The following is a 27,672-nucleotide window of genomic DNA, read 5'->3' as shown; positions in this document are numbered from 1 at the left end:
GGAAATAAATCACAATTTATGGCTTCCTTTTTCTCTGCCTTCACAGATCCTATTTCTTTTAACACTTAAATGCTCAAATAAAGTTCTATTTGTGCATTCGCCTTCCCAAAGGCCCCTTGTTGCTTTTCCTGTGCCATCTGTCAGAACGTCTGAGCACAGAAAGCTGCTGGGCTCTCACCTCATTCGCCTGCCCCTGGTGCTGGCACTGCAGAGTGATGCAGAGACAGTGGGGATATTTTGGTGGCGAGGTCCAGCCCGAGAAGGTCTGGTTTGGCATGCTCCCTCCCTGATCTTTCTAGTTTGCCTTTGCAGCACTTTGGCTCCTTGGTTCATGAGGCTGAGCAATGTTTTTGTGTTGCTGTAAAGCTTATTTTTGTGAGATGGAAAAATCAGACAACTCATAGAGCCTTGGGAGGTTCAAAGAGAAGAGGAAGTTAGAGGTGCTTTGTCAGATTTACTCCCAACCCAAAGAGACTTCTGTTACTGGGATTTGCAGTTAGGCTTCTTTTCCTTCACACTGGCAAAAGCATTGCAGTAGCTTCAGTAGAATCTATTACTGATTATAGAGGCACTGGTTCCCAGGTCAGTCTGAACTAACTTCGGATCAAGAAAAATCTTAGTTTTTATGTAGGATGAAATATTTGTTGACACTTCAGATGTTCAGAGTTAAAACTACTTTTATAAATGTGAAGGTAATTCATGTTAATTACAGTGAGCATGCACATGTTCTAGGAAGATAAATCGATTGTGGTAACTCTACCCTTTGCTGAAGCATGTCACTTCCTGAACGAATGTCTGGGGACTGGGGTCTACAGTCCCACATGGAATTTGTCTCGTCTCCTGGGAAACAACAGGACTAGCACCCAGTAGAGTTGATCTTTTTAATCTTTTGCCATTTAGTTTCTAAGAGCTTTGTAGTACTAAGAATCTGAACACGTTACATCATTTATTTATACTCGCTTACAACTTCAACAGTTACATCCATAAAGTATTTTACTGTAACAAAAACTATATTAAGGAAAGAGTAACATATCTCATATATATATACATATGTTTTCTTGTGATTATAAATGTAAATGATTAAGTACTTCCTCAAGATGGTACTGAATTTGTTGTTTGTATTTATTTTTAATGATTAATAAATAGCTAATAAAATAAATGCAACACCAGTTTTAAAATCCAGGAGATCTTTACATAAATCTCTAATGATTCTAGTTGGAGTTTTAAGTTTGTGTTCTTTTTCTACCAACTATTTTCTACTGGAGTTTCTACTTCCTAAAGATGTAATTGGCATAAGTGATCAATCTCTTTCCTTATGTAGAAATACAAAAAATTCATCTATGACAAAGGAAGCAAGAATATACAATGGAGAAAAGATGGTCTCTTCAATAAGTGGTACTGGGAACACTGGACAGCTGCATGCAAAAGAATGAAATTAGAACATTTTTTTACACCATATAAAAATAATCTCAAAATGAATTAAAAACCTAAATGTAAAACCAAAAACCATACAACTCCTAGAAGAAAACATAGGCAGGACACTCTTTGACATAAATCATACCAATATTTTTTTGAATCTGTCTCCTAAGGCAAAAGAAACAAAAGCAAAAATAAATAAGTTGGACCTAATTAAATTTAAAAACATTTACACAGCAAAGGAAACCATTGACAAAAACAAAAGACACCAACTGAGTGGGAGAAAATATTTACAAATGATATGACCAATAAGGGGTTAATATCCAAAATATATAAACAACTCATATGACTCAATATCAGAAAACAAACAACCCTATTTTAAAATGGGCAGAAGATCTGAATACGCATTTTTCTAAAGAAGACATGCAGATGGCCAACAGGCACATGAAAAGATCCTCAGCATCATTAATCATCAGAGAAGTGCAAATCAAAACCACAGTGAGCTATCACCTCACACCTGTCAGAATGTCTATCATCAAAAAGACTGGAGAAGATATGGGGACTAGGGAACCCTTGTATGCTTCGGATGGGAATGTAAATTGGTGTAGACACTGTGGAAAACAGTATGGAGTTTCCTCAAAAAAGACCCTAAAAACAGAACTACCATGTGGTCCACAATTCCTGTGTATATATCTAAAGAAAAAAAAAACACTAATTTGAAAAGATACATGCATTCAATGTTCAGAGCAGTTTTGTTTACAACAGCCAAGATATGAAAGCAATGTAAGTGACCCTCAGTGAATGAATGGATAAAGAAGATGTGGCATATATATACAATGGAATATTACTCAGTCATAAAAGTGAAATTTTTCCATTTGCAACAACATGAATGGACTTGGAGGGTATTATGTTTAGTGAAATATGGCAGACAGGGAATGAAAAATATTATATATTAACACTTACCTGGAATCTAAAACATGAAACAAGTTATTGAATATAACAAAACAGAAACAGACTTACAGATATAGAGAACAAACTACTGGTTACCAGCAGGGACACAGAAGGGGGTAGGGGTGAAACATGGGTAGGGGATTAAGAAGCACAACCTACTAAGTATAAAACAAACTACAACGATGTATTGTACAGCACTGGGGACTTAGCCAGTATTTTATAGTAGCTTCAAGTTGAGTATAATCTATAAAAATATTGAATCATTATATAGTACACCTAAAACTAATATAATATTGTAAATCATCTATACTTAAATCAATAAGCAGTCACACAGATTTTGTAACACATTTGATCTGTATATTCCAGCTACAGTTTTCAAATGTTCAGTCACAAAGTTTGTTTGATTTAAAGTGCTCTTTTATGGAAACTAGCTCTAAGTATATGTGATTTATTAATTTCAAGTCACAAATTTGATCCTTTGTCAGTATCTAGCTGGATGACAAGTCAGGTGGTATTTCTGAGGTCCAGCCTCCTTCTCTGAGACGGAGGCAACAGTCCCTCCCTCCCAGAACCACTGTAAATATCAAGGGTGGTGACATCTGTGAGGTTCTGGCAGAAGGTGTCACATTCAGAGCACTTCAGTATGAGTTTTTCTTCATACTCATTAATTCAGTTTTTATTTAAAAAAATTCATTCGCTTTAAATTCTCAGATCTTCATAATATTAAGATCAGGTCTATTCAGCTGGCAATGAGAGGAACATTAGGGAATTCAACAGCAAGGAAATTTAATTGAAGACAAACTCATTAAGAACATGAATTTTTATATTATTGTAACTAATTACTAAATATTTAATATTTAATAATAAACACCATATGTTATTATAAATATAGTACCTGAAGTTTTATATTACCTTTGAAAATTACAACATTTGAAATTAAGAAGAATCTTGAATATTTATGCTAGGTAAACAGAATAGCTTCTCAACATAGCATAAGTCAGTTTCCCTCAAAAGTTTACCAGACATGTTAAAGAATAAGAAGTAAGTGTTGGGACAGATATACCAAGGGCATTACAAACATAGAAACAGTGCTGGTGTTTCAAAACCTACACCCTTATTGAAATTTCACACAGAAAGTGAAATGGATGGCCAGAGGCTGTGATCAGAGATATCAACGTGGCACATGAAAGAATGAACCTTCCTGGTCTGGAAGAATAACCACAGAAGACCCTTAAAAGTCATACAGACCTTAAAACAAAACATGCTGGCAAAGGGATTCTCTGAAGGTTAATCAGAATTGGTAAGATGCACTATAAATTGTGTCAAATAATGCCACCGAGGATAAATGTGAACCTAAACGTAATGATCATTGTGAGCTTAAATAAAGTTGTGATACGAATATTAATGAGTATTACAAAATACCTCACTCTTGTTTAGCACATTAAGGCTTACCAAATACTTTAAAAAATGTGCCTCATCTCACATGCTCCTTATTTTCCAGATGAGGAAACTGAGGCCCAGAGAAACCTAGTCACTTATCTAAAACTCTGCAGATTGCAAAGCAAGGCCTATGTTCCAGCTTTCATGCCAAGGGCTCTTCTCCCTCACATGCTGTGGCTGACTCAGAAAATGCAGGAACACACACTGATAAATCAGTTGGTCGGAGCAAACATCACACCAAAACAGGCCTGTTAAAAAGCCCAAAAAGGTAAATTTTGATTTGCTTTACCTTTGATTTTTTTTTTCTGTAAAGTGTTAGATGAATTTGTCTGAAGCCAGCAAGACATGAACCGGCCAAATTTTAAAAAGCATAGTTAGTAGAATTAAACTTTTTTGAGATTCATAAAAGTCTTTTTCTTTAAGTCATAATCTGCAAAGAGCCTTACCTTATTCTTTTTGGAAATTTGGATTCTCAAATTAACCTCTGGCCTTCCAACAAAGATTTATAATTTTTTTAAATATACATGAACAAATAAAAAGCAAATGTATCTTTTATAAATTGAAGATATTTTAAATATTGTAGAGAAGCTTTATTTTAAGCATTGGAACCTGACTTCTGACATTGATAATTTTTCAATAGTTGTGACTAATTGGTGGCATAGGAAGAAATATGTTTCATCATTTTATGATTTTTTTCAAGGTTATTTTAGCAGAATTATTTTTTAAAAAGCCTTTCCTCCAAACATACTTGCATATAGAGTATTTAATTGAAAATGCATTGAATGTCTGCCGAGTTGCAGTAATACCGTCCAGAGCTGACACATGGCATCTGGAGACCATTCATCATGGCCACGTGGTCCTTCATGACATCCCAAGGAGAAAGGAGGGAGCCTTGGGAAAGAGGGTGGGAAAGGACAGGGGGCTTTCAAACTCATGTTAAAATGCCTTCAAGGTTTATAGACTTTTCACAAGTTGTTTTATAATCAATTTTAATTGATTACTCAATTGTGCAAGATAGCAACTTGTCATTACATGCTTGTAGATCTCAAATATACTGCAGCATTCCATAAGCAATAGTAAATGGAATACTGTGTTGAATACCCTGTGAGAAATACATAACGAGTAGTATAATGTATTAGAAACAACATACACCAGGCTAATGGTTACGTCTCTTTACATTTATTATTTTCACTTTTAAAATTTATCAGTCTATTATTTGGATCTCACATTTTATGCCCTTATATTAATATGAGCTTACTAACTCAAAATTCCCATGATATTTGAATGTTTCTTCTCTGAAGGTATTGAGACGGACTAAGGCTTAGAGAGTTGCCCAGCTGTGTGACCTTGGGCATGTTCCTTGACCTCTCTGTGATTTTAATTTTTCATCTGGAAACTGAGCTTACCTTGTTAGTTTGTTTGTTAGTATTGTATAAAACTATCCATGTAAAAAACTTATCACCATGGTTTACAAAGCATAATAAATACTCAATATTAGCTATTTTATAATTATTTATTAAAACCAAATCTTACTTTATATGCTATATTTATTTGCAAGTAGGAAAACAATTTTTTTAATTTTTAATTTTTTCATTTAAATAATTTACTAAGATGAAATTCACAATCTAGAAATTAACCATTTTAAAATAAACAATTCAGTGGCGTTCAGTACATTGACAATGTTGTGCAAACACCACTTCTATCTAGTTCCAAAATATTTCCATCACCCAAAATAAAACCTCTTACACATTAAGCACTTTCCCTCTTTTGGTACCTCCTCCCAGCCCCTGGTAACCAGGAATATGCATTCTCTCTTTTTGGATTTATCTATTCTGGATATTTCTTTTTTTTAATTTACGTATATGTACTGTTCATTGTTTCTAATAACTATTTAGAGCTTTAGCTTTGTAAACTATGTAAGGTTAAAAAACAAATTGTAAATATGTTGGAATGACCAGGTTCCTTATTCTCTACATCATTCAGAGAGCTCCTAGCCCAGGTGGTGGCTGATGTTGCTTCAGAAGTTTCCACACAAGCCCTCTCCCACCTCAACATGCGTATAATCTGCTGCTGAGTCTCATATGGAATAGGAGCTCACAAATTGCTGTAATTAATTTAATTAATTGCATTCAATTATTCAACTGTGGATTTGGTAGGACCATAGGTGTCACCACAGCACTCTGTGACCCCATCTAATAATAGAAAAATCATTAAAAGAGCAATTTGTCTTGTATAAGCAAAAGCACCAACTATTTTACTCCAGTTAACTATGACCCACAGTGAAGCTGCTAAAATTAATCACCCAAACCAAAAAGCCTTTTTGAGCTTTACTGAGAATGACAGACAACTGTTGGCAGCTTCACATAACTGAGAATCCAGAAAGAGAGAGGATTCTTGGAGAAGCCCCGAGGAATCCAGTTGCCCCTGAGAGGGGATGCCTACACCCCTCCCTCCCAAAGCCACTGCATCCAGTGTGCAGGTTGTGCACTGCATAATTCTAAGAGGCTGTTAAAAATCATGTAGATGTGAGTACCCCTCTGTGCGTGGCTGCACAAGGTCACCCCAGTCCTTTGAACACAAGAAAATTCAGTCCATCAAAGCCTCAGAAGCGTGCAGGTGCCAGCCTCATTTCAGACTGCATGCCGCACCAGGGCACTCTGCCCTTGTCCACAAGGACAAGCTGGCGTGCTGGCCTGAGCCTCCCTTGGAGAGCCTGAGATGAGGGCTTAGCTCACAGAGTTTCCCGGGGAGATTATTGCTCAGCTCAGGTGGGAGGGATGAGGGGAAGAGGCAGGGAAGAAGGAAAAGCCCCGTCAGGAGAGGTCTGCTGTGGCTGTGAAACTCCCTCCTCCAGGGTTACGGAGAGGGGCGGAGACACTTCCTAGAAGTGTCCTTCTGTCACGGGATCCCTGTTGGTGGAGGTGTGGCCTGGGGTGAACTCCTGAGGCTGCAGAGAGTTCCTGGGGAGGAAAACAAGTGAGGCATGTGCTTGAGACAGACGCTGCAGCCCAAATCTGAGCCTGCAAGGACTGACTTCCTTGGCTGCAGCTGAAATTCTAGGTAATCGAAGGATGCACTGTCTTGTGCCAGGCATTTTTATTCGTAGTTATTATCCAACCTGCAGGTCAGTGTTGGCCAATGAGACGCGAGGCATTCCCGAAATGTGCCTTAGCTCCTAGAAGATGAGGGAAGAGAGGGCTCCTTTCTCCCTCTGGATAGTAGGTAGGTGGTGGGATGGCTAGTGGGTAGGGGGTGTGAAGCTACAACTGCCGCAGCCCACTTACTGCCTGCAGAGCAGGGACACAGGCTGAAACAGAGGGCAGAGCTGAGCCCTTCTGCCTAGGGAGCCACTCCCTCAGGACCAGTAGACATGTGACATGAGAAGTCCATTAGGGTTTAAGCCAATTTGAGCCAAAATCATCCCCCTCCCCCTCACCACCCTCCTCCTTTGAAGCCCCCCCAACCCCAGATCCCCAAGTCTAGGGGAGGTGGGTGGGAAACCCTCCCCAGTTTTCTTTTTCCCTTCCCTTTCCTTCTTTTATGAGGTTTACAGTTGGAGAAAAGTCACTCACATGCTGATTAGCAGAAACATTCTTCCTTCTTGATTGTGTTCTATGCTTACATGGTATCTGGTGGAGATGATCTAAAGATTTTGATGAGACAGGTCACCACTAAGGCAACAAATGATATTGGCTTCATTGAAAAGGTCACAAAACAAACTCTGTAATTGTGCAGTTGTTTCTAAATGCAATCACTTATATTTCCAAATATTCCTCTGCAAGGGAAATGATCTGTGATTATCTGAGATAAAACATGATCATCCACCTTCATGAGAACAGAAATGCAAAATTTGCTTTCAGTTTTTCTGAAACATCACAGTGAAGAGCCTGTAAATATGAAAGACTGTCATAGTGAAAATGTCAAATTTTGTTAAAGAAGTTTGAGTGTCTTGAGAAAGAGGTAATATCAGTACACACGATCATGTGGTATAGCAGATGGCCACAAAACTATACATTTTCTAAAATTTAGCATCAGAAATTCTGCAGTCAAGTATAAAAATGATGTATGACACAGATGGGGAGAAAAGAAAAATGATAGATTATAGAAGATAATCCATCAAAAATCTGCTTCTAGGATATATAAATAATCATCTACAGTCTCTAGAAATTATAATTTGAAGCTGAGAACTGGAGAATTTTACAAAATATTTATTTATAGTGTTGGGAGTGTAGTACATTTTTCATTGGCTTTAAAAAAGGAGGATATATTCTATTTTTAATGTCTTCCTAGAATAGTCTCTGCAAAATTAATTGCAAAGACTTTCAATTACAAGAGGTTTCCTGTTGTAAAAGTGAAGTGTGTATGTGTGCATGTGTGTATTTAATAAATACCATGATAAAACACTCCCTGATGACAACCAAAATCCCCCAAATTTACTTAAGGAAACAACACAGACAGTTTTCTCAGTCCTAAGAGTTTCAGCTAAATGACCATGAGTTTGACAAGGTGAAGTGAGATTAAGCAACATGTGTAACAAACAGTCCCTGTTTTTAAAGATGCCAGATTTTTAACCATTATAAAATGAGTAATTAAATTCACTCTCCTAAAATTAAAAACTTGCTTGAAATTAAACAAATTAGAGAATGCTTTTTTCCAAACACATCGACCTGTCAATGTCAGAACTTTATTGTGACACTTCTGAGAGTTTGAGTGGATTACAGATTACCCAGGGAGCATTTGATGAGCCCTTTTGTTCATTTCATGTCCCCTCCAAATTAGGCACTTGTTTTTGGGCAATTCCCGAAGCCCACCTTGTTCACTTCTGAATGAACCGGTACTTGCTGCTATGACTAGAAAAGCAAGTTCTCCTGTGTTGCTAATTCACATATACTTTCAAAGCATTGATTTATCTGCTTTTTATTATTACCTTTCTCTGCTTACTTTTGCTTTAATTTAATCTTTTCTTTCTAAATCTTTCAAGGACAAAGACTTAAATCATCCACTTGAGACTTTTCTTCTTTTCTAAAATCAGAATTTTTGGCAGTAAATTTCACTCTAAACACTGCTTTCGCTACATTACATAAATTGTAATGTATTTTGATTTCTTCTTTGTCCTCAGGGTTATTAATAAGCATGATGATTAATGTACAAATATGTTGGAATTTTTTTCCAGATATTTCTGTTACTGAACTCTATTTTAATAATTAATAATCCAATAAATGAAAATTATTAATTTTAATTATTCATTATACAACTTTGTATTATTTTATTCACTTAAAATTACTTAGACCTGCTTTGTCATCCAGAATATGGTCCATGGCATTTGAAAAGAATGTGCCTTCTGCTGTTCCTGGTTGGAATTTTCTATAAACGTCATTGAGATCCAGTTGGTTGATAGTGTTGTTCATGTTCTTTAGATCCTCACTGGTTTTCTACTTGTTCTGTCAATTTCTGAGAAATGAGCGTCACACCACCAGCTCTCATTGTGAGTTTGTCCATTTCTCTTTTCAGTCCAACCTGTGTTTGCTTCTCGTACTTCAAAGCCCCGCTGAGATGTGCATACACATTTATCATATCTTCTTATTGAATTGACCCCTCCAGCCTAGATAATGTCCCTTCCAGTCCTCAGAATTCTTGTTCTAAAAGCTACACTGAAATCAATATAGCTATCTGCCTTTTGAGTAGTGTTTGGTACACATTTCTTATTCATGTACTTATAACCTATTTTTGTCCTTACATTTGTGGTGAGTTTCCTGTTGAAAACATATAGTTGTGTCTTGATTTTCATCTAATAGGAAAATAGCATCTTTTCCTTAAACTGTTAGATCATTAAAATTTACTATAATTTTAATAAATGTTGGGTTTATATTTACCTTATTGATATTTGTTTTCTATTTTATTCATATGTTCTTTTTTCCCTACTTTTCTCTTATCCTGACTCTGAATTCTTTTATAATGCTTGCATTATTCATAATTCCATTTTAACACCATTGAAGGTATTTTAACTAACTCTTAATTTTATTTTTAATGATTTCCTCAGATATTATAATGTACATTTTAACTGACTACAGTCTACTTTCAAACAACACCATACCTATAGTTTTAAACCTTTACAACACAATGTTTCCATTTCTCTTCTTCCATTCTTTGTGTCATTGTATTCATATATTTCACTTGTGCATGTGTTACAAATCCCACATCCTAAAAATGTTACTATTTTTGCTTTGCACAGTGATCTTTTAGAGATATTTTAAAATGAAGAAAAAATGTTACCTGCGTTTATCCCTATGTTCAGTCTTCAGTGTTCTTTATTCTTTTGTGTCTTGTACCATTTGTTTTCTTTCTGAAAACTTTTCTTTAGTATTTCTTACAGTGAAATCCTTCTGATGATAACTCTCAGCTTTTTTTCCCTAAAAGTTTGTTTTCTATTTGTTCTTTTTTTTGTTTTTATTTTGCCTTAAATTTTGAAAGATATTTTTGTTGGTAGCTAATTATAGATTCACAGTTCACGTTTATTTTGTTAGTAAACATGTTGTGATAATTACTTATTATCATAATTATTCATCAGTTCTATAAATATGTGTCGTTTTTTCCAGGAGGTAATAGTGCAGAACGGCTCAGTGCACAATGTTCCTGTACTGCCTGGGGGCCATGCAGTCATCAGGGGGTGGATAAGACCAGTACAAATTCAAGTACTTGCGACACCAGCAGTGCATAGTTTATACCCTTCATTTGGGGCTGTATCAGCTCAGGATACATTCGTCTGCAGGTAACAGAAGGTCCAACTGGCAGTGGCTTAAACCAGAAGAACATATGCTGCTTATTTAATGAGAAGGCAGGTGGTTCCAAGTTGACTCAGCCCCCACGATGACGGCACCGAAGTCAGAGTCCCTATGATTCACCTGCTTCTCTCTCGTGGTGGCAAAGTGGCTTTTACAATTCCAGGTGTCATGTCCTCACATAACAGCATGCCAGGGCAGAGAGCAGGTGTGCCAGGGCCGTGAGACAGCTCCTCTATTTTATAGAGAAGGAGACGTCTTTCCCACAAGCCCCCAGAGGACTGCCCGTCAGATCCATGTGGCTGGGCCTCACATTCCTAGCAGCAGGGTGTTGGCAGGGAAGATGCCTGGCTCACTGGCTGCAGTGATTGGAAGCAGGGATGGGAGAAACAGACTGAGAATGGCTGGAGGGTCGCCATCCCACAGTGATACAGTCAAGCCACGGGAACTTTTAAAAGGAAATAATTTCTTGAGAATAGCAAGGCACGCCACTATGCTTGGGTGAAAATCGTAACTGGATTTCCTGAACTGTTAAATTAAACATGCACAACTGATTTCCTCTTTCTGCAGCTGCTCTGCCTCTGACAGTCCATCTCTCCTTCTATCTGTAGCTCAAGATCCATCATCCTCCGAGTGTAAAATCCTTCTTATAACTTCATTTGTCCCTCGTTTGCTGGTCCCTCCTTGCCTGTTTCCAGTATATTTTTGTTTGTTTGTTTCCACTCCTTGTTTTGCTGGGACTTTTTGACTTCTCCTCTTGCTGGAGGTCTCTGTGAGAAAGTGGTGGGTCTTTATTTACCTGCGTATTTCAGACCCTCTGAGCAAGGCTGCCCTGTCCCATGGCTTTAGGGGAGCCATTCATTTCCTGGCCAGGCACAGACTGTGTGGCTGGATGAGGCAGCTCTGAATTTGGGCAACAGAGGAGTGGCTTCACTTGAGAAGACAACAATTTTAAATTCCCCCTTCAAAAAGACAGTTATTTTCAGTGTCATCTCCCATTGACACTAACTTGTCTTAAGTCCATATTACATCTCTCTTGAGCAATGCAGTGGCTTCCTAATTGATCTTCCTGTTACCAGCCCTACATCGCTTGGTTCTATTTTGAAAGATCTTTCAAAATAACCTTGAACCACTGCACGTCAGATTCCCTTAGTGACTTCTCTCTGCTTATGTAGTTGCATCTAACTTATTTGTGTAGAATTCAGGTGGTTTCCGGATTCTGACCCAATTACTACTTCAGCCCCATCACCTTCTGGCTTTGGCCAAGCTGGTCTGCTTACCATCCCCTTCCTGTCACCTGCGGTTTCTCATCTCTGTTTCTTTTCACATTGCTCTCCTGTTGCTAGAATAACATCCTGCTCACTGGTCGGCAGAAATCTTTCCCATCCCTAGTGAATAGCAGACGTGTCCCCCTGGCTAAAATGCACCCTCAATTCTTGAGAGAAGATCAGCCCAATTTTGCTCTGGACACTAGACGGCTACAGTTGTGTGCAGTTTCGGTGACGGTCAGTCAAGGTGAGATGCCCTTCCTTGCCAAGGGCGGTGCTCAAGGCAGGCCCACCACTCAGCGTCCTTGAGCAGAGAATCGTAGGCACAGACACTAGTCACCCCCACAGCTAACGCACCTGGTGCTGGCGCCTCGCGGACACGCCGCTCTACTCTCCCTCGTGGCTGAGCGCTCAGCCTGGCAGGGGCTCCCGGGTCTCTCAGGAACATGGCTGCTCCACTTGCACCTTCTGTGTTCTCACAGCCTTCCTGTACATTCCTCTTTGTTTTGTTTTGTTTTGTTTCTTGGCCAGAGCGGGATTGTGTTGACCGCAGTCCGAAGCCCTCACTGGTGCTCCATCTGAAGCCCCGGGCGGATGTCATCTCTTAGAGTTGACGCCTCCCTCTCAGGCTTTCCCACGGGTGTGCTAACTTCTCCCTGCATGCCCTGTTGTTTCTGTTGGATTCACTGGCCTCTCTTGTCTTGGCTGTGACCCTGCTCATTTCTGGGACCCAGCAGCTAGCACAGCGGGCCCACCCAGCAGGAAGTTAGGGGTAGGCGGTTTCCGACCCCTGTTCTTCCCCTGGATTGAGAAGTCCTTTTCCCTTCCTGCACACAGCTCTGTCACAGGGTCCACGTCATTCTAGGAAGTTCCTCTTGCATCTTCCTAGACTGCTGTTTCATTCCCTGGACATAAACACACACGCATGCACGCACACACACACACACACACACTTGTGTGCAAGCCAGACATTTGTCTGTACTTCTCCACGGCAGCTCTAGGAATATCTAGGTGAACCAGGTTGTTTACAGTCCTATCAAGAAATAAAGGAAATAATTTCTACAGTATACAACTGTTTGAACACTGGGCTGGGCACTGGAGGTAAAACTTATGTGTGTGTATATATATATCTTCACTCAGTAACTTGCAGGTTAGTGGCACCCAAGTGAAGTGTAGTGCAGAAGGCGAATGCTGTCACTGCCACAGTCACAGGAGCCCCACAGGTGCTGGGGGACCACTGAGGAGGGTGTGACTGAAAGAGAAGCAGTGAGGTGTGGTGGGCAAGGGACCGGCTCTGTGACATTGCACAACCTTTGTAGCCTCTTCGTGACTCCTTTGCATCTTCTGTCAACGGGGCTGATGAGGGAGCCGTGAGAAGTGAATTAATGTGCGCACCGTTCTTAGAACAGCATCTGAAATGTAGCAAATGCTAACTAAAGAGGGAAAATATGAGCTGAGTCCTCATGAAGGATGAAAGGATTTATTTTTTTAGGCCAAAAAGGAAGAAAGGAAAATTCCAGAAGGAGATATTGGTGCTGGCAAAGATGAGACGCACAAAGGGTGTCGAATTTGGGGGCGTGGTAACAAGTTCAGTGGTTGAAGGTTTGTGGGCGTGGCCACAATTGCTCTCTGTCCCACTTATTCTGTAGCAACAGAAATCCCAGAATAATGTCCAGAACTGCCAGCCTCCCTGTCTGATGAAGCTTATATACCAGTTTTTGGAAACTCCCTTAAAAGACAGCCAACCTGAGTCCTGTACCCTTTCTTTATCCCTTTCTCCATCCTTCTGCCTGGAATGCAGATGTGAAAGCTCGAGCTGTAGCCGTTACCTTGGAGCATGAGGGTGAGGCCTAGCAGAGCAGTGAGAAGGAGCTTGACTCTCCAAGCATTTCATGAAACAGAATCACACTTCCACCTCTGGGTTGCCTGTCTCTGAGTTTTCTTACAGGCAAGAGTTATCTTTGTCATTTGAGTCACTGTTCTTGTTAGAAATCTAACAATGGGATGGCAGGCCATGGTGCAGACTGGGAACAAACTGTGAGGGTAAAGGTGCTTGTGGGCCCACAGAGGAGTTTAGATCTCAGTGGCTCAGCAACTGAAGGTTTCCACCAAGGAGGAGCACGGTCTGATTTTGATGGAAGGTGACTTGGCCACATGTAGGAAGAGGGCCCTGACAGGGAGGCACAGGCGGCAACAGGCTAAGGAGGCTGTCTGGTGAGAGACGTGAGACCTGCAGCCAGGCCGCGTCCCAGAGCGGCCCCTGAGTGGCCTGCTGGGGGTTGGCTTGCTGGAAGTAAAGAGCGAAGGGGTAGGATGCAAAGGCAGCGGCCCTGCCAAGGCCCCTGGGGATACAGTTACTGATGAGGTGGGAGGGACCGACGAAAAGGCACACGGGAGGACAGGTGTGGGGCAAGGGGCACCTCCTGCCATGTTTCTCGCTGTTGCCCCTGTCTGCTGCCTCGGGATGCAGTCCATCAAAGCCATGCGCGCCCTCCCTGGGTACCTGTGCAGCTGCCCAGCCTCTGCCTCCAGGGACCGAGTCCTGCGCCCTGACCAGGGTGGGCTTCACTCTAAGGATGCCGAGACCCAGCAGCATGAGCCAGGAGAGAAGGGGGGTCTGGAAGGAGGTTGTGCTGGGCCTAGAGGAGCCTGAGTGAGGAAAGGCAAGAATATTGGCCCACTGCAGAGTGCCCGCAGGGCGATGTTCAGAGAGGGTACAGCCAGAGACTTCTTCAGGAAGAGCCAGAGGGTCAGCGGTACAAGGCTCTTCTGGATTGGAGTTCAACCCCAGGGGGTTTGGAATGTGGGTCTGGAGCCCAGCAGTAGCGCTGTTAAGAGCTGAGCAGGAGAATGAATGGGCTGCCGGTCAGGATGGGCTCCTTCAGCTGCCGGGGGTGTAATGTGTTCATCAGGAAACCGCAGCATAAGCTCCACTGATCAAATGGGTGAATTGGAAAATGTCTCCAGGATAAGAGGGGAAGCACAGCTGGGTGGCGTGTCGGGACACAGCGCTCGCCGGGGTCATGCTGGGCCCCGCACTCGGGGCACTGTGGCTATTTCCAGGGCCCGTGGGGTCCCTGGCATCCTGCTGACCCTGGTCAGGCTGACTCTAGAGCTGGTCAGCCCTCAGCCAACGGGTCAGTCTTGTAGTTCTGTGGGTCTTGAGAGGGGTGGAGTCCAATGACTAGCAAGTCATAACAACGTGGTTTGTTTGCTTTTTTGGAATATTCAGGGTCGTTTAATACATATGCCAATGTTCGTGTGAAATGTTTAGCAAAAATAAAGCATAATTTGTACAATATGTTATGAATTTGGAAGTAAAGATATAGACATGTAGATGTTTGACAATGTTGTTTAAGGACTTCACAAAGTCTCCACCAAGTGTATCTGGGGATCATCAGGGAGGTCTCACCTGCGTTTTCAAACAAGTCCTCTGCAGTAACCACTGGGGTCTGAGATTTACAGAAAGATTTTAATAAATCAGTTTTAAAAATCAGTATGATAACTATGAACATATTAAGAAGGAAGCATTACACAGGAACAAAAAAAAAAAAAGCTACGTTAGAGGGGAAGAAACGTAATTTTACATGTTCTAACTCCTACCTCTTCACAGCATCTAAAAGGTGAGACCTGACTCCTGGACTTTTTCTCATGAACTTTTGATTTGTGCCCCATATATCATCCTTTGTTCCTTTCACGACTTCATAAGAAAGCGTATAAAACCATACTTCCTTAGGCACAATTTCCTCCAACAAGGTGGCTGGGGACAGTTTTAATAAAACATTCATTCAGGTCAGTGAGCCGCTCCTGGCACAGTCAGCATGTCCGGGAACGGATGTTAAAGATCTTAAATAAGGTCTTAACTTTGTGTTGTAATTCCAGAAAAGTCTTTAAAGACTTATCAGGCTCAGTTATAAAATCATGCAGGAAAGTAAATACCTATTGTCTTCTTTCCAATATTAACCAACAGAAAGTCAGCTATCTGCCCTAATAATCAGGGAGTTCTTTCTGAAAATACACTTTGATTAAAGCACAAGTCCTCTTGCCTAGACCAGACCTCAACGTTGGCTTAAATCGTTTGAGCAGATAGCCCCTAGATCCTAGCCCGTTTTTATCAGTTCCTCGTCCTTCGTCTCTGTCACTAAAGACAATAGGTCACAAGACATCAGCGGGACAGGGAAAAACTGTTCTAAACTAACAATGGAGCTGTGGTTTATTGAGTCGCTAATGTATCTCAGGTGCCCTACAGGGTACATCCCATTCATTTGCTTTTATTTTCACAACAATTCTGCAAAGTAGATATTGTTAGACCGATTTTTAAGAATAGGAGCTGGATGTGAACGTGGGCTTGCCAAAGAGGCATGGCCGGGTCTGGCTGAGCCAGGCTACAAGGCAGTTTCTCTCAGAGTCTTCTCCTGGGTCTCCACTACGTGAGCCTATCTCCAACCTCTGCATACTTGGAGCTAAATGATGAGGAGCTGCGGGTGGTGAGGAAGTTAGTGGACGTTTCATGAGGATCTGTTGTGTCTTTGTAGTTTTTAAGTCATTTATAACTAAGTATTTTATTACCTGTTTCCCTCCTGCTTGATGACTGGTTCCATGAAGGTGGAGATTACGTGCGCTACCATCCTGTTCCCAACACATCGCAGAATACCTGGCCCATGATGGGTGCTCAATACATGTTGATATCTCGTTCAGGAAGAGCACCTTTGAGTGGAATCTCTATCATGAAAGACACCAAGTCAGCTGGCTTTTCTGTCTTGCACTGGCTTCTGTTTTCTTCCCGTGATTCACCATGCCCAGCTGGTCCTGCCGTCTTCTCTACCCCAAAGTCCCTCCCCCCCATCTCTGCTTCGGTCTTGTGCAGCTCATCGTGAGGCATCTCCTTTCCCCCTGGAGGAGCTCCTCCACCCCTGGTTCTTGTCTTACAACTGCTCCCAGACTGTTCACTTCACTGATGCTCTTTGGTTGTCTGTCCTGTGCCCCATATCCAACACTGTTTACCTGAAGGCCACCAGCTTCTTCACAATGAATAAGGAAGTAAGGACACACCACCAGTGGTGTGCTTGTAAACGGGCTCTCTGGGGGGAAAAGCAGCAAAAGAGAGAGGTAGAAAGACAGAGTCGATGTTCAGTGGTTTCCTGTTTCTGTTGTGTAAACACTCCCACTGCACTCATTCTCAAGCCACCAGCATGACATGACTGAGCCCAGGCTGCACACAGAGATGCATGCAGTTGTCTCTTGGGCACCCCTGTGGGACGCCTTCATCACACTGCTGCATGCAACCCTCGGACCACAGTTTCTCTCATGATGATCCTGCAATTTCAAAAGGAGCTTCCTTTGAGGAGGTCACCAGTGACACGGCCACATCATACAGGGCGTGTCAGCCCCATCTCATTGGGGATGGAGAGTTAAATTGCCAAAGATGAAAAAAGAGCTTAAAGTCTATTTGCTAAAGATGACTTTCCCCTTGACCTTTCCCAGGGGCTCCCTCATTTGTGCCGTGCGGCCCCTAACTGTGCACCCCAACTCCTTTCTTTGCCTTCCCTGAGCTTTTGTTTGTTTTTTTTTAAACCTCCACAGAGGAAACTTCCACGACTTGTAGGAACCTGCGCCTACCACATGATCCTCTCCCCTGTTCCCCCCACTCACTCCTGACCCCAGCCCCTCAGCAGAGGGATTTCCTATTGGAATAAGAGCCTGCAGGGACAGCAGCACCAGCCAAGCCACGCCGACCGTCCCAGGAGGGCGCGCACCGGGTCCCAATGGGCTCTCCCACCCAGAGTGGCAGCTCCGCCTTCTTGTTTTGCTCCATGCCCAGCGGGTCATTGTTGGGAGGGACATACACGTTCTCTGTGGATGGACCCAGATGCCTAGTGGGAAGCAGACATGGTGAGGAAGAGGAGCATCGCCCCTAGAGGTCCCCAGATGGGCTGGTGGCCTGTCTGACAGGGCTAAGACTCGCCAGAAGAGCAGACGCTCTTCTTTTTCTTTCTCCTCCTCTCTCACATCCCACCCCGTGAACCTCCTGGGAAAACACTATCACCTCCAGCCTCTGAAAACCAGTCTCTTCATCTGTCTGTTACAGCAGACAGTGCCAACTTTAGACTGTAAAATGAGGGAGGTTAATTCAGGATTCAGACTGAACCTTACTTACTGCCATTCTATTAATTTTTCAAAAAACTATGTTATTTCAAAAAATGTGTCACTATTACAGGAAAATATGGAGCTGCTCTTAAGGAAAAGGAGAGTAAATCATGCAAAAATTGATGAAAACTTTTAATTTCCCAAAACGACTTGTAACAGTGACTCAGTTGCTAATCATGGATTCCGTTGCCTGAGGATTTGTAGGTAAATAAATTGCACCCCTTTTCAAATGATTTGTTTGAGAAGGCATTTCAAACAGGGCGTTTTAGAGAGTTGGTTACGCAGTTACACTGGGAGAAGTCCTAAATGGTTAAATTACCGAAGTCTAACACATTCAGTGGTCATTTTACGCTGTTTTCATAGGGAAATAACTTGCTTCTATTTTACATCTTTTCCTTCAGGATGTTTATTAGGCTATTAAATTGTTCTTTGCAAGTTGGGCTTCCTTAGAATTCCTCACCTTCCATAACATGGATTCTATAAAGGACATTAAGTGTCCCTTGTGTCGTCTTTAGGTTACAGGAGCTAGTAATTATTGCTATTTAATTTCTTAATTCTGTGCCTCTTTTCTTAGATGTTCCATGGTTTACTCTCCTTAAGGAGCCAGGTTAATGAGGTGCTTTGCCCTTTGAGATGACCATTATTGTAAGGGACCATTCGCTCACCTTGGTAGGGTTTACTTGCACCAGTTTTCACATTGGGGTAGGAAATGGAGTCCTCTTGGGGGGAGGCTCTGTAAGGCCTCTGCTAGGTGTATTGAAGGCGTTAAAGCAGTGGGTGTGAGGCCGGTTTGGTGTTTTCCCTCAGAGCTGGTCTGTAACCTTATATCTTGATTAAGCCTCCCGCTTCTCCTTAGAGTCAGGACTGAGGAAGTAGTACATATGAGGCTTAGGGATGGTCCCAATCATGCCCTCACCTCTGCTTTCCGCAGCTGTCCCTGAAGTCCCAGCCGACTCCCTCACCGAAACGGTATTTCATTCCTTCAGCCCTTCTGAGCCATCAGGACTTAAAACAAATAAAATCACCTCAGAAAATGAACCCACTGATTAACATGTTGCTCCTTCCTACTGTACAAATCTTAGGCTAAAGAAGTGATAAATTCTGAGATTTCAGGTGTCAGGAAAATTGAGATTTTTTTTCATAGAAAAACAATTGGTAACCACAATGGTGGCTGCCAACATTACATGTAAATTCAACTCAACTCATTAGGGCTCTCTCACCTCTCTTGTTTATTCTTGCAGTCTCCCTTTCTCCCCTCTCCCCTTCACTCCCAGATCTCACTCCCAACCCAGCGCATGTTTAATAAGCCACTGGGTCATGTGAAGAAAGATAGAATGATAAAACTTTGTGTTCAGCCCATTCAGCAGCTCAGAGCAGCTCTGACTTGAAACCTGGCTCATTGAATTTCTTCGCCACTCAGGAGCAGTCTTGTCCTAGTCCCCACCTCTCCCTCCGTGTCTTCTCTCCTCCCCCGTTTTCTCAGCTTCCTTCTCGAGGTTCCCCTGTATGGAACGACTCTGGCAGGAAGTTATCTTTTTTCATATTTAGTGGGAGTAGAAAGGAACTTCCTCTCCATCTTCATCAATTTGCAAAATCTTAAAGCCCCTTGCCTTGGAGCACCCACATTCTGCATTTGGGACGTAGTATTAAATGTCCCTCTTATAAAATACGCATGTGACCGTGGCATCTTGGGCAAGAAGTAATCCCATTTGAGCACAAGCCGTGAGATACTTCTTACATTCTAGCTTTGATTGTGGAATTTACCACCTATTTCTGTTAACAATGAAAGACGCAGCCTCTAATCCAGGTTATGCTGGTGGCTTATTAAGAGATCTTTCAATTAACTGTTTCTAACTGAAATTTTTTTGTTTCTAACTGAAATTCTTGAGATTGAAGTGCGATTCCCCTGTATTCTCACAAAGGAGAAAAATTTTGTCTCCAAAAGAAACTTCATGTTCTTTTCTTGAAATTTGCAAACCAAGTAAAAGTAACTAAAAATTTCTTCTTTCTGATAAGAGGCTTGACCTCAGCTTCAGGAATGAGTCTAGTTGTTCTGTGTTCGTTTTCTGTTGTTGCTTACTGCTAATTCATATAAATTTAGCAGCTTAAGATAACACCCATGTACTAGCTCACAGGTCTGCAGATTAGAGGCCTTGTATGGAGGATAAGGAAAATAAATTAAAAAAAATAAAACCGTAATGTACTTAAGGAATTGTAATCTCTCACTACACAGTGATCCTAAACTTCGGGTGTTTTAGGGACATAAGAATCACTTGTGATCGGGGTCCCTTTATCTACTGTTGTTACTATTCTTAATACCAAGTTAGCTTCACATCTTGGGACTCTGAATCATTTACTATCAAGAAAATGAGATTAATACCAGTTATCTAGTTTAGAATACAGTGAGGTAGATACAATTGATTTGAAATACAGCAGATATGAAACACTCTCAACGTCAGGCAGTGACTTTGGTCTGTCTTGCTTCATCCTGGTGGACATTCTCTGGTGCTAGCTTGGTGCTCAGTTCCGAGCTCTCTCCCTCTGCCTCTAGCCTGAAACAGTGGTAATTAGGGCCCGGTCTTGGGACCAGCCGCTCCACATCACTGAGAACTATTAGAAATGAAAATTCCCCAGCCCCATCTGCTGATTCAGGAATCTTGGGGAGGAAACCAACAAACCGTGTTTTGAGCAGCCCTCTGAATAATTCTAACGCTCACTCAAGTTTGGGAACAGCTGGTCTAGAACCACAAGTCATTGGATGCAAGTTCTTTTGCTCCTTCTTCTAGAACTAACGCCTTGTATAAGGTTTAACCTTATTTAATTATTTAATTAATCCTAGTCATGCACATCAAATATGGCCCCTCTGTAAAGTCAGTGCGCACACGCTGAATGCTGTGTTCATGGTGTCCGCAGGTTTTTGTCAAGCATGGGGATGTGATGATGCTGGCCAACGATCCCGACACTACATTAGATGAAGCGTATGAGGCCTGAATTCTGACACACTGTGCCTGAAATTTGGTAGCAACAGGTTACTTGCTCTCGTGTTTTGTTCTGTTTTATGATTTTGTACACTGCTCTTCTAAGCTTTCACCCTCCTAACTGAAACTGGGTCCCCTTGTTCTGTAGATAAGAAGTCTCTAATTTGTAAGCCAAAGATGCCTCAGTGCAGCCACTTTCTGGCCACTTGTGATTCCCAGGGACTCAACTCCCCTGGCCCGCCCAGCGCAGACACCCACGGCGGCCGCACTTTCACTTTAAGAGGATTTACTTGGCCTCTCATCTATCCTGTCGCCCCAGGCCATCCCTGTTGGGTTAAGCTGTTCAAGGTCTCCCTTTGAGGTCACAGCTCTAAAATGCCTCTCCTTTCGCTTTCTGAGAAGCTCAGACTGAATTTAGGGTATAGGAACCTGCCTATTGGAAAACAGCCTACCCTGAGGTTATCTCATTCAGTTACTCGGGGCTTAAAAGTCACTCACAGGTACGTGGGTCTCTAACTTTTCTTTTCTCAGCAGAATGTGAACTGACAGCCACTGATAGAGCATCTCATGATTCAGCATCTTTGCTGGAGTCATTCTTGGGGGCTGAAGTCATATCTTCCATTTATAAGGTTGCAAAACATTTGAACAGAACAGAATAAAGTAACTTAAAAACTATATAACCTCCGTACAGTTATGTGGACTTGATTTATTTCATCATCAGAGAAGAATCCCCTGGGAAACATGTTGAAGAGGAAAGGGACAATGTACAAAGTCCAATTTAAATTAAGAGCACTGTCTGCTGTGTGCTAGAATGCCTGACCTGTCAGCATTATTTAATTTTTCACTGAAATTTATATTTTTATTATATATTATTTGAATGCTTTTTGGAAAGGTTAGCACACGTAGCAGCAAAATCCCTGAAAAAAAAGTTACTTCTTATAAATAATAAAAACAAATACAAAACAAACAAACAAATGGAGCAAGTCTTGAATAGATGAAACACCTTGGCCATTATGGTCCTAGATGAAGGCATTTACGCTTAGGCTGCTCTGAGCTGACAGATCCTTATGCTCATTGGAAGTAGTAGTAATGAGAGACTTTCCTCCAGTTATTTCCTTCCTGTGGTTGTAGGTGTTTATGGTTGCGAAGACTCTCTCAGATCATCTTAAGCCAAAGAGGACAGAAGTTAGAGAAGGCAGATGGTGGCGGTGATACTTACCCTAAGAAATCATGGGCAGTCAAGGAATCTTGACCTTGTGGTTTGGATCCATGGAAACCAAGACACAGTTGGGTGAGCATTAACATTAAGGACATAAAACATTAAGGACAATCATCGAAACAGGGCTTACTCTGATAGGAGCTGTGGCTCAAAAGTCAGAGCCCACCCATCACTTCCTAAATCTACTAAAGACTCCTGATTCCAGTTAAAATAAAACCCAACTCCTTACCACAGCCTACAAGGACCTACGTAATCGGCCACCTCCGGCCAGTCTCAGCATTTCAGTCCTCAACTTACTGCATTAACCCTTTCTCATTCTGCTCCTTTTCTCTGTTCATCAACCACATTTACTGTACCATCTGCCTGGAGCATGCTTCTTCCAGATTATCTCTGTCTGGCCTCATATCCAGGTGTAATTTACAGATCAGTGCCCCAGAGGGGCCTTTGCTGACCGCGGTAGTCAAAGTTGCCCTGCCCCAAAGTCACTAATTATCCCATCACCCATTGAATACAATATTCTGGAAAAGCAGATGCCCCTGGTAGCCCTGTTCACGTCTGTCAGCAGTACATGAGGCATGGTCGGTGTTTCTCTGATACTTTCTAAGTGATTGAACTGGAAGGTCAGTCGGGGATCCAACATATTTCCGTAGATGGGAAATCTTTTTTGCATTGGTTTTATATTGTTCAAGACATTCTTAATTCCTGTCTGCTTTATGCAATCAGCAAAGCTCAGTAGTAGGCCCTATATATCTCCATTCAAATCAATTTTGAATTAATTCTCATCAGCATTGGGTGGAGGACACATCTTTGCAGGATGTCCTTGGAGATTCCCATCCAAAGCAAAATTAATCCATGCGGGAACACCTTATCTTTAGAGTTAGAATCAAGTGCTAATTTATTTATTTATTTTGCCCAAATTGTTCCAGCTTTGGCCATTGGGAGTTCTTTCAACTGGCCCCTGTGTTCCTGTGACGTGCCTTCATTGTGGGTGTTTGTTTATTTATATATATTTGCACATTTGTGTACTTTCTGGACCTATAAGATACTTCAAGCTCATCGTGTATATTTCCTGCCCCAGTTCTGGAATCATCCATTTCTCCAAGGAGCCCTGCTTCCTTTCAGTGGAGAATGGTGTTAGAAACCAAGACCTGGATGTGCTCTGTGCTACTAGGATGTTACTGTTTTATGTTCTCTCAGCTGAGAGAGCACAGAAGCATGTGTGTGTGTGCCAGCTGGTCTGTATACACATCAGTAAAAAGCTAAACATGTGTTCATACTGATGTCTCCAACCCTAATCCTAACCATATTGACTATTCTACCCTTCTCTCTTTTCTTATCTGTTTGTAACCTCCCACTCCCAACCAGGAAACTCCTGGCTCTTACTATCTACCGTCTACTTACTTAATTATTTAATTTCAGTTTTGCACATATAGTGACTTCAGAATTGTTAACTCGTACTCTTGGGGGAAAAAGACTTTTCCAGTTAGAGTATGGTGCTTATGTATAGTTCCTTCTGCCTTTAGTTTTACAGACTCCAGACATTTGCAGAGTTTCTTAGGTCAGTGCCCTCTCCCAAAACCTTATCACCAAACCTAGGGACACACAGGTTTTCTCTTATGTTTTTCTTCTAGAAATTTTATAGTTTTATGTTTTACGTTTAGATATGTGTTCCACTTTGAGCTAATTTTTATGAAAAATATAAGGTGTTCATTTAGTTTTTGTTTGTTTTCTGGAGTTTTTGTTTGTTTGTTTGAATATGGACATCCAATTGTTCCAACACTGTTTATTGAAGAGACTACACCATCTCCATGAATTGGCCTTTACACTTCTGTCGAAGATCGGTTGACTATATTCATCCGGACTGAATATCCTGTTTCACTGATCTGTGTGTCTGGTCTTCGACCAGTACCACAACGACTTGATTACTGTAGCTTTATAGTAAATGTTGAAATCAGGTAATGTGGGTCCTCCAACTTTGGTTTTTTTGTGTGTATTTTGTTGGCTATTCAAGATCTTTTGTTTTTTTTTCATATAAACTTTAGAATCAGTTTGTCTATTTTTTGAATGTTGAGCCAGTCTTTCATACCTGGAATAAATCCCACTTGGTCATGGTGTATAATTTAGAAATTGTTGCCTTCAATTTGCTAAAAATGTGTTGAGGACTTTTGCATCTATGTTCATGAAGGATATTTAGCTCTAGCTTCCTGTCTGGAATGTCTGTATCTGGTTGTATATAACCTGGAAGAAAACTGGTATTATTTCTTTCTTAAAGGTTTGGTGAAATCCACAAGTTTTGTGGTCTGAGCCTGGTGTTTTCTATTTTAGAAAGTTATTAATTATTAATTCAGTTTCTTTAATATATGTAGGCTATCCAGGTTATCTATTCTTGTTTGCATTTTGGCGGTTTATGCCTTTCAAGAAACTGGTTCATTTTATCTAAAATATCAAGTTTGTTGGCAGAGTTGTTCATAGTACCCTTTTATTATTCTTTTAATCTGTGGAATCAGTATTAGTAATGACTTTCATTTCTGAACTTGATCATTTGTATCTTTCTTTATTTTTCCATTTGACTGGCTAGAGGTTTATTAATTTAATTGACCTTTCAAAAAAACAACTTTTTTGTTTCTTTGATGTTCTTCATTTTTTTTTCTTTCTGTTTTCTGGTCCACGATTTCTGCTCTATTTTTAAAATCATTTTCTTTTTTTGATTCTTTTGGCCTTAAATTGCCCTTTTTTCTCTGGTTTCCTAAAATGAAAGTTTAGGTTATTTATTTTAGATCCTTTTCTCTTGTAGCATATTCACAAAATGCTATAGATCTCCTTCTATGTCCTGTTTTCATCATATCCCACAAATTGTACTATTATATTTTCTTTTCATGTACTTCAAAGTATTGTAAAATTTCTCTTGCAACTTCTTTAATCTGGATTACTTTGAAGTGTGTTGTTACATTTCCAAATATTTGAAGGATTATCCCTCTCTCTGTTACGGATTTGTTTGTTTGTTTGTTTAACTCTATTGTGGTCTGAGAACATACTTTCTACCCTCTTAATTTTGTTATTGTATGTTATATGGCCCAGACTGTTATATTGTGTGTTATATGGTCTATCTTGGTGAATATTCCATGTGAGCATGAAAGAATGTTTTTTCTGTTGCTGTTGGATAGAGTGTTCTGTAGATATGATGATTCTGGTGCCCTGTTGGTGTGGTGTGAAGGAGAGGAGAAGTGCTCTGTCATTGCGTCGGTTAAATGTCAGCTCTAGGCAGCTGTGTCTCGGGCTGTGACCTTCACAAGTGTTTCTCTACCAGCTTAACTTTTTCTTCCCCTTCCTTCTACTCCTTTCCCTGACTACCATGTTCCCCCATCTATTTTCTTGATCCTAGCTGACTATCTTTCCTCAGCTTTTAGGAAAAGCAGGAAGACTTCAGGAAGTTGGAGGGAAACACATGTCCTTCGCACAGTCAGAATGCAGCTCTGGAAAGTTCTTTCCCCCGGAGAGCAGTGTTGATTTGGCTTTCGGCTGTGCCTCACATGGTGATGTAAGGAAACCCCAAAGGGCTGTTGCCAAAAGTCACCATGAATGTATTGAGGAAAAACAATGGATCTTTTGGAGAACACCAACAGTCTTACACAAAAGAGACAGTGGCATTCTTATCTCTTTCCTTAGTACAGCCCTGATGCTGAGATGGTTCCAGAATCTGGTGCACTCTGAATCTCTGCCTGAGGGGCCAGGGAGACCATGGTGCAGGTGGAATGTTGGTACCATCTAGGAAATTATTTTCATTCTTCAGCCCTCTGTCAATTCCCTTTAGATACTGTGAATGAAGTATTGCAAGAGGTTAGAAGCTTTGGCTCAACAGATGGGAGAAGAGAACAACCCGCTATGAAAAATGGCTGGTGATAGCCAGTGTTGAATGGATTAAAATGACTGAAAATGCAGCATCCCATATGTCTTTGTTTAGCCAGCTGAGGGTGGCGGTGTCTGAATTCTCTCCAGTGAATTTAGCTCAATTTAGAGATGTTTGAGGCCAACACTTAGGGAAAAATTCTTCCTCTCAGAGCCCAGACTAAAAAGAGCTTCCTATTTATGACAAATCCCAGAAACCAGCATCCTTTGTGGATTTCATCTCAATCTCCCAGAAGTGGCTGCTTAACCATTTTTGTAACCAGTAATGTCAGGTGACATAATAATTGATTGATTAAAAATTGATTGTACTAAATAAAGGTTTAAATAAATAAAACTAAATAAAACTATTTCTTTGATTAGGCTCCATAGCATAATATAAAGGAGCAAGAGAAAAAGTAACAGGCTTTTATTCAGGTAGCAATTTGGCATTGCATACAGATTTGTTGTACTGTGAAACAGTTAACATTAATAGTAGAACTTAGCTATCATTGTGTGTGTTTAAATAGTATCTTTTCCTTCCTTCCTTCCTTCCTTCCTTCCTTCCTTCCTTCCTTCCTTCCTTCCTTCCTTCCTTCCTTCCTTCCTTCTGACTCAGTCCCAGGAGGTGTCATGTAGGAGTAGGGGTAAAGGCAGCTGGCAGCTCTGAACGAAATTCTGTTGGTGGTGGTATCTGCCATTGGTGCCTCTTGTAAACTAACCTGAGAATACATTGTGTGCAACTGAATCGTTTTGGTAAAAAATGTATGCACTGATAGTTAGAAACTGGCAAGTTCTTTAAGTTTCCTTCCTTGGTATTGGATGTGAAAGCAAGTTACAGCCAAGTTGTGCTACGTGTAGAACATGTAAAGGATGAATGTTATTTTTAGTAAGCAGGTCCAGAATAGCCATAAGTTTTGTTCTGTAAGCTCAGTAGCCCTCAGTTCTCTGTGTTCCTTTTCAGATGTTCCTCCATATCTTGCATGAAGGATGCTCTTGGGAAAGACAGACATTATGCTGGAGGGAGATCCACGTATACATGGTAATCAGTTTCTAGGGTGACTAGGGAAGTCTGCTTGTCTTTGTGACCACTTTGGGAGTTGAATATCCTTCTTTATTCTGTCCACAGATAATTAATGAATTTGGAAGCACCTAGGTCTGATCTGCATCCCATGGGGCTGAGATGTCCCATCTCTGTGCTGCTTCAGGCTGCTGTCTCCTGGGGCAGACCAAATCCTTTGGATCTTCATTGCTATAGATGATAAAACATTAATAAACAAAAACATCAACTAAATGAAGTTAGGAGGCCAGGTCAGGGAGCTCTGAATCCCTGAGACCGTAGCAGAGCCCAACAGAAAGAAGAAAGATTCCTTTTCTTTCCTGACTCAGCCAATGAAAAGTTGTGGATTCTTTGCTTACTGTAACCCTCTCAACTTCTTTTCCCTCCTAGGAAAGCATTCTCCCTCCCTTGCTGTTCAGGAATTTGCACATGGCTTGCCATGGTTGCAGACCCTGAATTGCGGTTCTCTGCTAAAACCTGTACTAAATAAACCCATTTTTGCTGGAAAAACACCTGCTGGTCTATTTGTTTT

The 27,672-nt window shown here is 41.2% G+C and overlaps 1 long non-coding RNA gene across 1 annotated transcript in view; it reads left to right on the top strand.

Annotated features, from left to right (window-relative positions):
* Nucleotides 1-27,672, top strand: part of LOC123612928 (uncharacterized) — a 40,245-nt gene that overhangs the window by 9,530 nt on the left and 3,043 nt on the right. The window contains exons 3-4 of the long non-coding RNA XR_012503603.1: nucleotides 3,869-4,075; nucleotides 27,045-27,122. This is a non-coding gene — a long non-coding RNA (uncharacterized LOC123612928). The remainder of the gene's footprint in view (nucleotides 1-3,868; nucleotides 4,076-27,044; nucleotides 27,123-27,672) is intronic.

This window comes from Camelus bactrianus, chromosome 3 (genome assembly GCF_048773025.1).
Source record: "Camelus bactrianus isolate YW-2024 breed Bactrian camel chromosome 3, ASM4877302v1, whole genome shotgun sequence".
Classification (NCBI taxonomy): Eukaryota; Metazoa; Chordata; class Mammalia; order Artiodactyla; family Camelidae; genus Camelus; species Camelus bactrianus.
This window is presented reverse-complemented; position numbering and strand designations above follow the sequence as displayed.